At 35.8% G+C, this 16,831-nt stretch overlaps 1 protein-coding gene across 1 annotated transcript in view; it reads left to right on the forward strand.

Moving 5' to 3' along the window:
• Positions 1-2,085: 2,085 nt before the first annotated feature.
• The window catches only part of zfpm2a (zinc finger protein, FOG family member 2a), a 212,887-nt gene continuing 198,141 nt past the window's right edge, over positions 2,086-16,831 (forward strand). Inside the window, exons 1-8 of the mRNA XM_079893740.1 lie at positions 2,086-2,103; positions 4,354-4,435; positions 5,826-5,893; positions 6,231-6,287; positions 6,381-6,720; positions 13,612-13,674; positions 13,812-13,848; positions 14,291-14,368. The gene's annotated coding sequence lies outside the window, so the exon portion shown is untranslated. The remainder of the gene's footprint in view (positions 2,104-4,353; positions 4,436-5,825; positions 5,894-6,230; positions 6,288-6,380; positions 6,721-13,611; positions 13,675-13,811; positions 13,849-14,290; positions 14,369-16,831) is intronic.

The raw sequence follows: 16,831 nt of genomic DNA on the forward strand, positions 1-16,831 counted from the left end.
TCTGGACCGTCCCGGGAGATGCGTTACAGCTGTCGGGACTCACGGCTCCATCCCGCGGCTCGCAGCGAAGAGCCTCAAACGACATCGACTTCCGCCGTGAGAGGAAACACAAAGGCTCCGCTGACTCGCTTTCATGTGCGCATGAAGGGTTTGTCAGAATGAGTTGAAATGTAAACTAGCGCGTTGAATGCTGCTCCTGAACCTGCCGTTGTGTTTAAGTTTCTTGAGCTCTAATGCAGTTTAGAAGTCTTCTGGAACACTGTTTGAATTATTAATACACCTTCTGTGTGTTTGATGCTAAAGTCACATATTATGGAGTTAAATTGTCTAGTGACCAATACAAATGGTCACTGGACAGTTTGCCTTCATTATATGTGAAGTTTGGTGTTAAATGTTTACACAAAATGAATTTACTAGGCTAAATATACAAGAAGATCTGCAAGGAACTGTGGGGGAGGCCAGGGCTACTTGTCACACAGTGAAGAGTTATATTTGACTAAAACATTTCGAGTCCTCTCACACGCATGTTTTGTCTAGGATTTGATGTGTTATAATGGTTTGCAAACCACTTAAATTCTAAGTTTTGTAAATTCTTTCTTCTAAACTAAAATTACGATTTCATCATATTTTTGTAATGCCTGTGATTCTCACAACTGTTTTCTCAGGAGTCAGGACTGAGATGTTGGGGCAAATTGTGACATGTATATTATGTAAATGTGCAGTTTATTTATTACTATATTTTTGGCCAAAATGATAGATTGATGTTTAAATGTATTTGGCGGTGTATGTGATCTATGGCACGTTTTTGCTGTTTAATGGAAAGTTTTGTTTCTTAATTAAATTCCTGAATCATTAACTATAATAGTCCCTTTCCTTCCTTCCTTCCTTCCTTCCTTCCTTCCTTCCTTCCTTCCTTCCTTCCTTCCTTCCTTCCTTCCTTCCTTCCTTCCTTCCTTCCTTCCTTCCTTCCTTCCTTCCTTCCTTCCTTCCTTCCTTCCTTCCTTCCTTCCTTCAAGAATGCATTAAAAAATCTTACTGACCGTATATACGCAGAGGGTAAATGCAAATGCGTATTGCACAACTTAAGTGGAATGTTAGTTTTAAAAGAACTGAATAACAAGAACAAACTAAAAAATGATCTCAACCTTAAATTCTGGTACAGGAGAACAGGAAGAGGAATAAAAAGAAGTAAAATTATCTATGGAACTAGAAGAGAAATGGCCAATTGGAAATAAAGTCAAATGTTCTCTGGTTTCACTCCGTAAATCCCAAGACAACAAATTTCATCCATGAGACGGCAATGTAAACTGAACGAGCTGGATGATAATTTCCCCTAGCTGGGGATCATTTCACTGAAATACAAATTTCTGATGATACCAGAAGAGAAGAAATACACACATTTGACTCTCTTTAATTATAGTCCATATCAACTGGTTTGCAAGGCTTTTTTATATTAAAAGGAAAATATCTTTGTTTCTCCTTCCAATTGAACGCTACTGTCAAGGATTTTCTGCGTTTTAATCTAATCACAAAATCGGAATATTCACAAAGCACTGCGATATCTCCCAGAAGCAGCCAGCCGTTCATTTTGAAATTTGTGTAATTTACTATCACATAGCAGGCTGAAAAACCCTTTCCTGTGTGAGAGAAAGAGGCCGAATCAGTAAGCACAGAGAATAATTTATCATGGGATGAGTGTCATTTGAACCTGCGATTCAATTAAACTGTATGTTTAATTTTGCCTCAAGATCAAGAGTTAAAAAGCCTATTAAAGTGGCTCTCTTGATGCCGAATCTATCTGTTATCAGCATGTCGAGGAAATTCGAGAGGCTCTCTGGTGAGCATCTCTATCTATGACACACTGTCAGTATTGTTGAGGGGGTTGTGCCGTCGATGACATTATTCACTGCATCATAGGACAGGACAGGTGGGGATGAACAGGGAATATTATAACAATAATAACCACCCCCGTGTTCATAACAATAATAAGAACAACCGTAATGGTTTTTAAAGAAGCCACATGACTCTTTGTAAGCAGCATTATCGTTGTCTTTCCCACACAGAAACACAAGATGTCAACGGCGCATAACAACCTTCACCTTTGTAAGTATTAAATTGTTAAATGATGATTTAATTATGATCTCATGGGCTTAGACAAACAATGTCGTCAGCCTCTTGTTTTTGCGATGTATCTGTATGGTTTTGCTTTGAAGTCACAGACAAAAATATATGAATGTCACTGCATTCGATAACAAAATATCGAAGAACATAAAGAAATATAGCATAAAGTCAAGCAAAATGTTCAGCAATTCCAATGATAATAGTAAATGATGTTTGTGCTGTTGTTTTCTTACCAGAAATGATGTCACTTCCTGAGGATCATGTCATTAAGGACCTGGCTTTTGCTGTTTAACAAAATTTTACAAAAGACTATCACTCTTAAAAGAGAAGGTTCTATATAGAACCTTAAAGAGTTCTACCAGGCGTTTCATATAGAACCTTTTAGGGGTTCCCATCATGGATGGGAACATAGTTTATTACTAGAATAAATTGAAATAACCAGTTAAACATGACAGTATTATTGCCATAATTTAAGACATTTCTAACCTTTTTGGTATTGAGAATTCTTTAAAATTGAATCAACAACCATACAATTCTACAAAACACCATTGAACCTTTTTTTTTCCTAAGAGGGTGAACGGTGCTATTGAGGACACTGGAAAAACAACAACAAAAAATGATCACCAATTAAAATATGCACAAAACATTTTGTTTGTAGGCTGTTTTAATGCCATCATAAAATACAAGATTTTTTTTTATTGTTTTGTATTTTATATCTCATTTTAATTTTATTGTATGTAATTTATATCTCATAATAAAACTTTAATCTTGTAACCCTATAGCTTCATTCTGAAAAATGTATTATTTGACTCTCGTATAATGTCTATTATGACATTATTTTCAAAGCATTATGACTTTATTTTCCTCATGGAATGATTTCTTGAAATCCTTAGATCCTTTTTTATTTTAACATGGCACTACAATGTTGTCATACGCTGCCCGTCCAAAAAAAAAAGTCGCTGTTTGGATTTAAATAGGCAAATGCTTAAGAGTCTATGATTTGTGGATCATTATTGCAGTGATTATTATGTTTCTAGCATGTTATATGTTTGGCAACAGTTCTTCTAACCCTAATTGATGGAGTGTGTAACTTTTCATTTCTTAGACAACCATGTAGGAAGACACATCATGGCCATATCCCAGGATGACAATGTCAAGATTCATCAGGCTCAAATTCTGAAAGAATGGTTGGGAGGGAGCATGAAGAATCATTTTCACACATGAATTGGCGATCAGACTTTAAATTCATTGAAAGTCTTTGGGATGTGCTGGAGGAGACTTTACAGAGTGCAGGACTCTTGCATTGTCAATACAAGATCTCGACCAAAAATTGAGTTACCTCTTGATGGAAATAAATGTGATGTTATTTCCATCAAGAGGTGCATACATTTTTGGTAAAGATCTTGTATTGACAATGCAAGAGTACAACATATAACATGTTAGAAATATAATAATCACAGCAATAATGATCCAGTCAAAGACTCTTTAAGTTTTGCCAATTTAAATCCAAACAGTGACTTTTATCCGGTATTTTACAACCACAAAATGGGGACATGAAAATGTAGTGCCCAAAAGCATGTTTGAAATGAAGACTGAAAGTATTGTGACTGTTTGTGGATGTCAAACGTTAGTGGAACATGTTCATAGTTAATGTGATGAACTACCGTTGTCGTTCCTCTGCTAGGAAACCTCATACAGCCCCTTAAAAATCACTTGAAGAATAGTCAAGAAGGCTTCTCACATTTGCAAAAAAAAATAGTTTGGCCTTTGATTTGAAATTTTGCAATGACATTCAAACACATTGAAATGTGACTTAATTGTCCAGATTAAGTCCACATTTCGGGGGTGCTGTATTATTATTATCCTAATGATTATAATAAGGACTGCTTGTAAATTAAATGAATAGTACTTCACTTGCAGTGATCTGCGCGGCTGTTTTTGTCAGTGATTCTGAACTTGAGTTGGATGGACCGTGGCGCTCTGATCGTGGCCTGATAACCAAAACGGATCAATATGTGTGTTGTAAAGGTTAAATGACGCTCTGTAGTGTGTTGTCATGGTGCAGCGTGAGTCAGGATGAATGATAAGAGCGGCTCGAAACTACAAGCCACTAACATGACCAGAAATCATGTTATGTGTTAATCAGAAGAAAGATGCAGGCTTTAAAATCTCTGCTTGTTGAAATGAGAAATGTGTGTTGAAATTTCCCCCGTGCGTTATGGGTTTTTGCAGCATTCCCAGGCTGCGTGTTGCTGACGGCGCTCCTGATGCCGTTGTGTTCTTCTCCAGGAGGATTAGACACTTCCTGAATTACGTAAGTGAGCTAATGAGCTGCACACACTCCCACACACACATACACACACACACACACTCATGCACACTCCAGTCCCTGTAGGGACCTCAGACAGACAGTCTATCCTCTCTCCCCCGGGCTTCTCACTGCATGTTATATACACCAGAGAGAGAGAGAGAGAGGAATACATGAACTGTATCGTGTATTCAAGGACACAGAGACAGTGTAAAAATGTTTGTGACTATCACTGTTTATCTTTAATTATTCTGATTTGAAATGTGTACTACCATACTATTCGTACTCTTCCTGCATTATAGTGTGTTTGTGTGTGTGTGTGTGTGTGTGTGTGTGTGTGTGTGTGTGTATATATATATATATTTTATATATATATATATATATATATATATATACATATATACACACACACACACACACACACTCACATGATATATATATATATATAAGTTTGTCCTTTTTATTGCTTTAAAAAAGGAACTGTATATATAAAAACGCATGTTTTAAAAAAGCATATGTTGATTTTGATTCATATTAATATCTGATAACTTGGAGATGGTCACCAGTGACCAACCATTTTAGTTGACTATATTTTCTATGTCATTTACAGAATAGATTATAGCAATGCATACTTATTATATCTTGACAATATACATATAAATCAAAAGATCTAAAACATATGCCAACAAGTCGACTTGCGTAGGCCTTCTGCCGGAAGCTAGTTATTTTAGTCAATGAAGTGAAGAGATGCATTCGTGTAAGAGAAATAGGCATATTTAAAACTTTATTGACTAAAATAACTAGCTTCCGGCAGAAGGCCTACGCAAGTCGACTTGTTGTCATATGTTTTAGATCTTTTGATTTTATGCCTTTTTTTAGGCCTTTATTAACCCCCGGAGATGTGTGGAGCGCTTTAATCATGAATAGATGCGCTTTGATGGACTTCCAAAGACATACACCCATTCACTCCCATTATAAAGCTTGGAAGAGCCAGGGCATGTTGTTTTTATATAACTCTGATTGTATTCGTCTGAAAGAAGAATGTCATATACACCTACATAGGATGGCTTCAGGGTGAGTAAATCATGTGCTAATTTTCATTTTTGGGTGAACTAACCCTTTAAGTGAAGCTGAGTAAAATTGTCTACATCCAAATGTTTAATTATGACCAATAGTGTTAATTATGACCAATACGGTATCAATTTGCTTTTAACATTTTTATTTATTTTTTATTACACACGCCCCAAATCTGTTATTACAGCATTGCAGTGACGTTCATGTCTGTTCATCTTGTAAATATGATCATTCTGACATGACTTGAAGACAGTAAATGACAGCATTGTCTTTTTTCAAGGTCAGCGCTGTTGTTAATTAATTTGTCTGATTCATTCCACAGATTTTGTCAGTCTTGAGGAGGATTGTTTGCATCTGAATACTCTCATGTTCAGGTCGAACAGTAAGATGGTGAGTATTATTTCCCTTTTTCAGATAATGGCACAAAAGGACAAAACAGTCGTCCTTGGATCTGCCCTTTCACAAAAAACCAAACAAAAAAAAAACTATTGTGAGCGTTTCAATTGCAGAAACATGATGTATTGTTTTCATGGCAGCAATGAGCTTAGTAATTGTAATGAGTACGTATTAATTCCCCATTGAATGTCAAATATTTAGATTTACCCATTAATTAAAATGTGTACTTGAATGCTTATCTTCTTTGTTATATTACCTCTACTGTGAACAATTAGGATTTTTTTAAAGACACTCGCTTCCATAAGCTAATTGTTTTCTCTTTTTTTCTCAGGGAGACTTTATCAGAACTGGCCACTAATTAACAGAAATCGCAGTAACTATTGCATAGGTAGCTTGTTAATTAATGGTCTAAGATGCAATTAAATTACAGATGCACGTCCTAATTTACTAACCAACTTCTCTTAATCCTGTGTAATTTCAGAGGGATCTTGTTAAATCGAAAAGCGGAGTGATCAGGGTGGCAAAGTGCTAATTAAGCTCTAAATGGGGGGGCTGCATCAACAGAGCACGGGGATGATCCTTCGCTGTCTGTTTACATCGCTGCAGTGCATTCTGGGAGGTCACCCCACAACCTGGGGCAGGCGTACGGTTCTACTGCTCTGGGAAAAAAGCGTGTAAGACAGATAAAAAACAGCACATCTAAATCCCTTCAGCTCTGTGTTTATAGACACAGATGACTTTATCTACTCTAATGTCATCAACATTTAGAGCAGGAAACTTAATTTCCAAGAACTGAAGCATTTCCACACAATACGTGACCGGTGAGTAATTTACTGCAACAGAAGCACAAATTTTCTGTTAAATGGTGGGAAGGTGCACTTTAAGTGCACTTTATTTTACAGTATGTGCACTTACGTGTACTTACAGTGTACTTGCCTATAAAGTACTATATAAGGTAACTACATGGGTTTAGGTTTGGTTATAGGGGTGGTTCAGGGTTAGTACCTAATTATTACACAGTAATTGTATGTACTATAATGAGTACTTTGTATGTACATGGGGAACAGGACTGTAAAATAAAGTGCGACCAGTTCTCTCATTGGTGAGTCGTCGCTTTAACCCTCTGGGGTCTGGGGTGTTTTTGGGGTCCTTGAGATGTTCTGACATGCCGGATCATGACAAACAGGATCGATTGATGTATAACACAAGCATATAAGATAAAAATTAATTTTTTTTTTTTTTTTTTTTTTTTGCACTCATACGGAAAAAAACGAGCCTATCGCGCCGGCGCGATAGCCGACCTCAGGGGGTTAATGTCTCATTTGTTTCTTAAAGGCAGAAATGATTAATTGAAGAGAACACAGACTTGTTTAAGGCTCTCATTTTTTGGATGAGAAAAAAAGAGTTTCAAAAGAGATCTCAATTATGTCTCAAACTGTGCTCAGAACTGTGCTATGCCAAAGTCTGCTTCCAAAGGTGAAAAATCTCACTATGAACTCATCATTTATCAACAAATCCTTAGCTAACTAAGTTTCTAGTGAGGAAAAAGAGCTCAGTAATCTCTTGTGTCATCTCTAGTTTCAGAAAAGATCTCAAAAATGTCTCTTATTTTCCTGAATACCAAAGTCTGCAATTAGATATAAAAGATCTCTGAATGAACTCAAACATTTCAAGAATTTCTTGAACTCAACATCAAGTTGTTGTTGTTGTTGTTGAGTTTCAAAAGAGATCTCAATTATGTCTCAGACACCACGGTCTGCTTCCAAAGGTGAGAAAACTAAGGATTTGTTGATAAATATTGAGTTCATAATGAGATTTCTCACCTTTGGGATCAGACCTTGGTATCTTTTCAATTCTGAGCACATATGAGACATAATTGAGATCTCTTCTGAAACTCTAGAGGAACGACATGCAAGATTGACTAGAGTCTTTTTCTTGGGAGAAAACATCAACAACTTGATGTTGAGGTCAATAAATTCTTGAGAGATCTTCAGAGATCTTTTATATCTAATTGCAGACTTTGGTATTCAGGAAAATTAGAGACATTTTTGAGATCCTTTCTGAAGCTAGAGATGACATAAGAGATTACTGAGCTCTTTCTCCTCACAAGAAATTTCTGAGAAAGGAGCTTAACTAAGGATTTGTTGATAAATGATGAGTTGAGTTCATAGTGAGATGTTTCACTTTTGAAAGCAGACTTTGGTATCTTGTCAAATCTGAGTACAGTTTGAGACAGAAATCTCATCATCTCTTGAAAGTTGAAAAAGAGATCTAAAAAAAAAAAAAAATCTCAAATTGTGCTAAAAATTTTCAACATACCAAAAAGTTTGCAATCAGTGATCTCTGAATTAACAAAAAAATTTGCTCAACAGATTCTTAAGTTGTCGCTTTTCTTCAGATTTTTCTCCTCTTCAGATTTTTCTTTTCTTCAGATTTTTTTTTTCTTCAGATTTTTCTCCTCTTCAGAAAAAGACCACAGTCATCTTGCATGTTTTTGAAGAGATCACAATGTCTCAAATGTGCTTGGATTTGACAAGATACCAAGGTCTGCTCCCAAAGGTGAGAAATCTCATTGTGAACTCAACATTTCTCAAAATCTTAGTGAAATCTCTCCTTTTTTTTTTTGGCTTGTGGGAGTAAAAAATACTTAAGTAATCTTTTTTCATTTCTAGAGTTTCAGAAGAGATTTAAAAATGTCTTTTTTTTCCAAACATTCCAAAATGTTTTCCAATATTCCAAGTTTTCAGTCAAATATCAGTGATCTATGAATAAACTAATTGTTCATTTGTTGTTAATTTTTCTAGATTTTTCTCCTGAGAAAAAGACTCCATGTCATTACTTTAGTGTTTTGAAGAGATCCCAACATCCTAAAAAAAATAGTTTTGGTTTGACAAGATACCGAAGTGTAAATTCTTAGTTTTGTCATCTATTCAGATTTGAAGTCCCTCGTAATCTCACGTCATCTCTACTTTGTCACAAATTTTTAGTCACAAAACTTTAAGTCACAAATTTCGAGATGAACTCAAACATTTCTCATCTAATAATCACTTACAGTACGTCAACAATCGTCTCATTTGGGTCCATTTATATGTCTCCAAAGGAATTTTAGGAAAAACATCTGAGAGAAAGTTGACACTTAAATACAACATAATGGGGCGAAGCATTAATCAAATTCAGTCGAGACTACAGACGTTTCTTACCACGGGGTATTAAATGACAAAGTTAAAATCAAAACTGAAAAATAAGGTATTGCGGTAAAACAACTTTGCAACTCTGTCACTGCGAGTCAGATATTTAACATTTGTCTCATGCTTGTTGACCACAATTTCCATCATTTTTCGAGGAAAACGTAGCCCCCGTCATATACGGTTAAGATGCCTTCCTCTGGGCTTTAGGGAATCAGACAGACAACATGGCTGCCTCTGATTAAGAGTGTCAGAAATCCTGTTACACACTTGCAGCTGAACGCCTGAGAATATCACCACTCTCATTATTGGGTTGGGATTTAGAGAAGGGCTTGTAGCGTTCCTCATTGGGAAAATGTCTACAAACATCTTTTCATCCTTTTTCCTCTATATTTTACTCCCTCAGTCAATTTAGTTTCATCAGTCTTGTAAAACAATAAGTAGTCATGTTTCTTTTCTGCATGCTGTCTTATGGTCAAGGTGACTCTTTGCTAATGCGTGTAATAACAGAATCGTGTAGCGGGAAATGCTTACAGCTGTCTGTAGCGCTCTGCTTCCATTGCAAGATCTTTTAGTTTTCCTACATGTTGCATCATAAAGAACAGACAAAAGGAAAGTTGCATGGTCAGTAAAAAGATTTCAATGGACTATACACAAAGTTAGTCCATATACTATAAGAGTTTGTTATATAATTTCTGTATCTTTGTTTTGTAGCCTGAGAGGTCAGAGAATACTTGACAAATTGAATGTAACAAAGAGAAGGCAATGCTGTTAATGTTGTGCGGTACAGAGATGAGAGTTGATTTCTGGTTTATGCTCCCGGCTCCTAAACAATTCCATGAGTGATTCTTTTAACGTCATTTAATTACATTTTTTATTTTAAAAAGAATCAATAAATAAGAAAACGTTGAAATATTTTTCAAAACATATTATTGCTTAAAATATTACATTAAAGATACATTAAACTTTTTAAAGATAACTTAAAATGTATTCGATTTTTTAATTTTTTTATTACAACATAGCCAAACTGTTTTTGCGTGAGGTCAAATTGTCATATGAACAAACAATCAGAAATATTTCGATTTCTGATTTAAATGTCAATACACAAATCAATAAATCATAAGTTCGAGACATATGAGAGTTTGTACGGAGCCCCTAAAAGGACAAAATATGAGATGGGAGGAATTTGGCAATAATTTTGCATTCTCTCAAGAACTTTCTCAAGAAACTTTGCGTTTGCTCACAAAATGTTTGCGTTCCCCCGATAAAATTTGCGTTCGCTCACAAAATGTTTGTGTTCCCCTGAGTAACTTTTACTCGCAAAGAACATGTGCGACATTTGTGAGTGAGCCCAAAAGTTTATGCAAAGGTTTTGTGAGCGAACGCAAAGTTTCTCAGGGGAACGCAAAACATTTGTGAGAGAACGCAAAATTATTTCCCCTCCCATCTCATATTTTTTTCCACCACCAGTAAGCTCTGTAAGTTTGAGAGTTAAAAAAAGAGTCACAAGTCGCTATTTAAAAAAATAACATGTTCATCTGTTTGCAGTTGTATGCAATGCAACCAAAATGCACACTTTTGATGATAAAGATTCAGTAATGGTGCAACCGGTGTTCTGTCCGCAAAGGCGGATGTATACAGACATTCATTTGAGAACCGTTAACCAAACGAACCGGCTCTCCATTCAAAACCATTGGTGTGTTGTGCATTTATTGTGCATTTGACACTCCAGCTTGTGTGGGTTCAAACTTAAAATTTGTACAATTTCATGAAATGCTCTTTAAAGGATTAAAGTCCACCGAGTTTGAGAATGCGTCTGCAACATAGAGACTTTGCTCTGTAATTACAGTCGTGCCTGAACCAGCAATTTGTTCCTTGACACAAAAGCATAAAAGTCTTTCCTAAACGGCGGCCATACACACGCATATCAACTTTTGGAGACTATTTTGATCCCGCTAGAATTCCTATCAATAACACGTCCCCGATCAGCCAGTGAACTGCAAAACACAGTCGAGGCGGCAATTAGCGCAAATTAACAGACATTTTCAAAACCGTCTTTGCTCAGAAAATGGCCGCTTTGTAGTTCAAAAACATCCCATTCTGGCCCTCGTGTGGGAGTTCTTCCAGCAATTGCTTAAATCCTAAAATAAGTACTGCAATCTCCAGGCACAGACACACTGTAATGCTTTAAAAACAATTTAGAAACTGTCATCGTTGTAATTACAGTAACTAATTACCGTCCTCGGCAAACAAATAGCTTAACATAATACGGCGGCCCAATCAATTTTGAAGAAATGCAAATTCCGAGCGCGAAAGGGGGGCATTTTGGCAAACCTGAAAAGGAATTCCGGAAATAATGCACTTTGTTTTATCCACACATAATTCCCAGGGAATATCATATCATAAATATTTGCATTCAGTTCTTATCAGGACATTTGCATTTGCCTCTTATCAGCCGGCAAACCAGGCACCGGCAGATAGCGAGAGCGGCTTCCACGCCATACACACATTTCTAATGAGACACGTCCCAGGCTGATATCATATTTTGGCTAGAACTTTATCGCCAAACCGAGGAGGTCATTTTCTCCTAGAGTTGGCTCATCTTGGAGCTGTCTTTGAGTTGTTGCTTTTTTCTCTCATTTGATGTGATTCAACTCAGATTCATTTTTTAAAAGCCCACAAAAAAAGGATTATTTCTTTTCTTCTCGCAACCGCAACTGCCTGCTATCAGTGGCACGTATGCTAGCAGTGATTATCACCACGTCACAAAATATTTCAGTTTTATCAGTGTATTATTTTATTTGCCACTGCATCATCCCTTGAAAGATGGTGGGAGGAAGAGAGGGAGGAAGAGAGACGGGCGAAGCTCATCTGCATGAACCGTCGTCCTCGAAGCACAAACAGACAGCGCAGCCGTGCCCATCTTCTTCAATTACTACACGTGTGCAACAGTTAGAGGGGAAAAAAATGGAAATAATTGTTTGATAACGTTTTCAAAAAGGCATTCCACAATAACAATTTCATGGCGCATTGCAGAGTGTAATTATAAATCAGGCGTTTTTCTCGGACAGCCAGAAAAACACTGGAGGTCAAGTGAAGTGTCCTAGTCAAATGTTGGTCTCATTAGCACAATCAGCTATTATCTGCTAATTATTTCTCTGTTGCTCCAAACCGCTGTGCTGGGCGCTGGGCATCCGTCTACCCACGCGGCTCTCAAATCAGTCACCTCTCCAGAGCGGGTGCTTGTGCAAATGCGTTCCTCTGCATAAATTACAAAAACGATTCAACGAAATGTTACGTTTTCTTTTGATGTAACCATAATCAAGAAAAAAAAACACAAATATATGTTGACTCTCACTGTTTTCCTACTTATTTTCTTGGTGTCTGTTCTTATCGCTTTTCTTCAATTAAACGCATTGCTACGCTGAAGAAATAAACAGGAGTAAACAAGAAATGCTGAATTATAAAATCCATATGCAACCCACTAGAATATGGAAAGAATCTGGTGCAAAAACTAATTTATCTTGGAGTACACTACCTTTCAAAAGTTTGGGCTCTGCACATTATTATTATTTTTTTTAAGAAATAATTTTATTCAGCAAGAATGCATTTATTTGATCAATAAAGACATTCATAATGTTTCAAAATAATTATATTTCAAATAAATTCTTCTTTAAAGAAATTATGTTCTTTTGAGTTTTCATCTTGCAATTTCATCAAAGAATTCTGAGCGGAAAAAAAAGTATCAGTTTCCACAGAAATATTAAGCAGCACAACTGTTTTCAACATTAATATAATAATAAGAAATGTTTCTTGAGCACCAAATCAGCATGAAACTGTGAAACTGAAGGCTGGAATAATAATGCTGAAAAGTCTGCTTAGTCATCACAGGAATATATTACATTTTACAATATAAAATGGAAAACTGTCATTATAAATTGTAATAATATTTCACAATATTACTGTTTTACAGTATTTTTTATCAAATAGATGCAGCCTGAGTGAGCAAAGAGACTTCTTTCAAAAATCTTAGAAAGAATGACTGACATTAGTTGGTTGTTACATTGTTGCACCAGTAAATCTGCATATTTATTATGTGTGTTGTGAGTGATCATTGAATAATGCATGAAACTGATTCGTTCAACAAACAGTCATTCATGATTCAAACTTACTTATAGATGTCCCAGCATATTTAACTGGGATGGGAGGACACTGTAACATGACACACAAATCAGCTTGAAATCTATGGGAATGTGTAACGTGCAGAAGCAAACATTTAGGTCAATGCTACAACATCAATGCTAACGCAATCTCTGTTTACTGCTATCTCTGCTCTGGGCTCTTTCTGATTCTGAAAGAACACAGATACAGAGGAATGAACTGATATGTGTATCTCGGGCAGACCAATCTCTCATTTTTGGAGCATATTAAACGTTTTGCTTACCCTGTCTGCTAACGCTAGTAGTGGCTAAGTTATCTCACCTTTGTTATTGTCTTGAAATCTTATCAACATCTTTGTTTAAACAGAGAGGCCAACACATTCCTGCTCTGTTTCTGCTGTTTTCCCTTCATCCAGAGCTCCTCCAAAATGTTGGTTTGGTACTACAAAAACTAGACTGATCATTGCGATGACAAGTGTTTTAATTAGGCTAATCATAAAAGTGAGTCATTATGTGGTGGAATTGGACTAAATTCAACAAAAAATAAATATTTTTTGTGTTTCTCAGAGGAAAGGAAGTCATATGGGTCTGGAACAACATGATGGTGAGTAAATTATTTCAACATTATCACCATTATACTGTTTATGTATTCATTCATTCATTCACTTATGTCTATAATATATTATTATTGTTAACATTATTATTGTTATTGTAGATATTTCACAAGTGACTGAAAAAAAAAATTCACACACTGATAAAATCAGTGTACTAACACTCTGAAATTTTGTAAAGCCAGCTAATCAGATAGTAGCTTGTGATTTCATCCAGCTTTTGACATTTTTTGTAATATGCATCAGATGGTTTGCAGGCAGCCTGTAAGCGTTCCGTCTGAGAATAGAATGGAGATGGAGATCTGTGAGATAACCCTTCCAACAGAACATCTTCTTTAATGGATTCAGCTGACAATGACTCTATCAAAGCAGCTGATGACATTTAAGTTGTAGTGGATTTTAGGGATAAACGTTCTCTTTTTTCACGTCTCGCAGATGGAGGAGCAAAGCCTCAGACAGACAGGAGGAACCAAGACACATACACAGATGCACAGACATGTGGACAGAAATCAGGTAGAAATGTCACAGCATGCACAGTTTAACACTTACAAGTTACTTACAGGTTTTAAATGAATGTTGAATTAGAATGTTATTACCTGTTCAAGTGATGCAAAATGTAAAAGTAAGAAAAAAAGTACCATATTGAAATATTTCTCAGTACTTTCGGTTAAATTGGTTTTCGACTAGCACTATTTTATTTATTTTAATTAATGTCAGCCAAAATAATATATTTAATTGTGAATGTTCATTTGTCCTATATTTCAATTAGATTGCCTTTACTACTAACAAAGTTAATCTTAAAAACACTTATCATTTAAAACTGTTAAATTTTGTTTGCAAATTTCAAAATGAATATTTTTCATACTGTACATTATAATGTTGTGATGCCTAAATGTACTTGTAGTACTGAAAATGGTTGATTTTAGTGTTTTTATTTTTATTTTATATAGACAAAGTAGAATTTATTTACTTATTTATTTATTTCTCAGTTATCAGCCACAATCAAAAGTTTGTAATATTGGTGCGTCACTGTAAATGACATAATACAACATAGATCATAATATGGATCATTATTTGTCATCACAAAAGGCTCAATTTTATTTTGTTCTTTACTTTGACCTGAGAAAAAATTTCTCTCAGTCTCTCTCTCTCTCTCTCTCACAAGCACACTACAAATGGCCTGTTTGAGGTTTGGAAATGGCGTACGAGGGAGGACAGGACAGGGTTGGGTGGAGTCGTGCTGATTAAGTGATTGGAAGCATTCGGTCGCTGAAGTGCTTTTCTTCAATCCTCCAGATAACATCGTCCCTGCGCTCTTTATCTCTCTTCTTGAACTTCTTTTAAACATCCCTCCCTCACTCTCTCTTCATTACATACTGTCCGCTTCTTCTGGCGTCCACTTTCATTACCGAGACTTATCTCATTCACCCTTCCGCTGTCACTCCTGTTATTGTGTGGCAGAGATTTTTTAGATTAGCCGTCCCCACAGACTCTTCACACCGAGGAGCTAAATATTTATTTATAAGTGAGGTAAATTAATTAGATTGTCATTGAGAGATGAAGGGCTCATGTGTTTGTGCACGTGGTTGGTCGATGGTGCTCTGATTGGTAGAGAAAAGTGCATTTCAAGCTTTGTGGCCTTATTAGACCTGACTGGCCCCTGATTCATGGGATTTAAAGCAAAAAGCAACTGAAATCAGAAGCATGCTCTCCAATCAGTCCTATCACTTGCTAAATCAAATACTTTAGGGGAGACCGAGAGAAATCCTCTTCAGACAGGTCTGTAATTTATAATGAGAGTCATTGTGCGACGATCATGTGGTGATTATTAATAATGTTCATGCCATCAGTTCATTCTGTGATTTTCAATTCTAAAAACAAAAATTGATGACAATTCTGTCATCATTTACTCACTCTAAAGTTATTTCAAACCTGTATGAATTTCTTTCTTCTGTTGAACACAATAGAAGACATTTCGAAGAATGTCAGTAATCAAACAGTTGACGTGACTTCCATAGTATTTTTTTCCTATGGAAATCAATGGGGTCCGTCAACTGTCTGGTTACCGACATTCTTCAAAATATCTTCCTTTGTGTTCAGCAGAAGAAAGAAATTCATACAGGTTTGAAACAACTTTAGAGTGAGTAAATGATGACAGAATTTTCATTTTTAAGTGAACTATTCCTTTTAAGATTTGAACAAATGCGTCAGAATAAATTAAATCCCATTGCTGATACCAGATGTATTGTTTCTATGTAAAACTGATTTAAACATAAATTGTGCAATTTCTGCAACGACCTTTACAAGTTATGAATCGCCACATTTGGGTCAGTTTCCGGAACACTCCCCCTTCTTCCATTGGTCAGACAAACATATACTTGTCCCAGCCCAAACTCAAACCTTTGGTTGATCCAGTGTTGCTACATTGGGCTAGTCAGGATGTTTAGCCATTATCTGCAGAATCAGAGAATTATTTCAATCAGGTAGAAATTTAATTTGGATCAATTTTGATTGGATCATATTTTCAGATTGATTTGTTAATGTGAAGGCGTTCTATTCTGATAGAGCTATCAGTCGAGTTGCAGATAAATATTTGTTGGCATTTTGTTTCACAATATTACTATTTTCTGTATTTTTAATCAAATAAATGCAGGCTTGATAAGCAGACTTCTTCCAAAAACATCAATTTAAATAGTAATGTTTCCAAACTTTTGTCCGGTACTGTATTTAGCATCTGAGCAGAAATTTGGGAACAAAAGCTTAATTGATGTGGCATAGGCTATTTTAAAGTAATTTTACTTCATAATCTGTCCAAAACAGGCCACAGAAATCTTGTCTTAACATTCATATTACATGACATTTTATGTATCACATTTGTTATATTATAGATCCTATAAATGTTCATTTTCAGTTTAATACGTTGCTAGGACATTTTATTTCAGTATTTATTATATATTTCTGTCATTTTCACTCATC

Source organism: Squalius cephalus, assembly GCF_949319135.1.
Source record: "Squalius cephalus genome assembly, chromosome: 15".
Classification (NCBI taxonomy): domain Eukaryota; kingdom Metazoa; phylum Chordata; class Actinopteri; order Cypriniformes; family Leuciscidae; genus Squalius; species Squalius cephalus.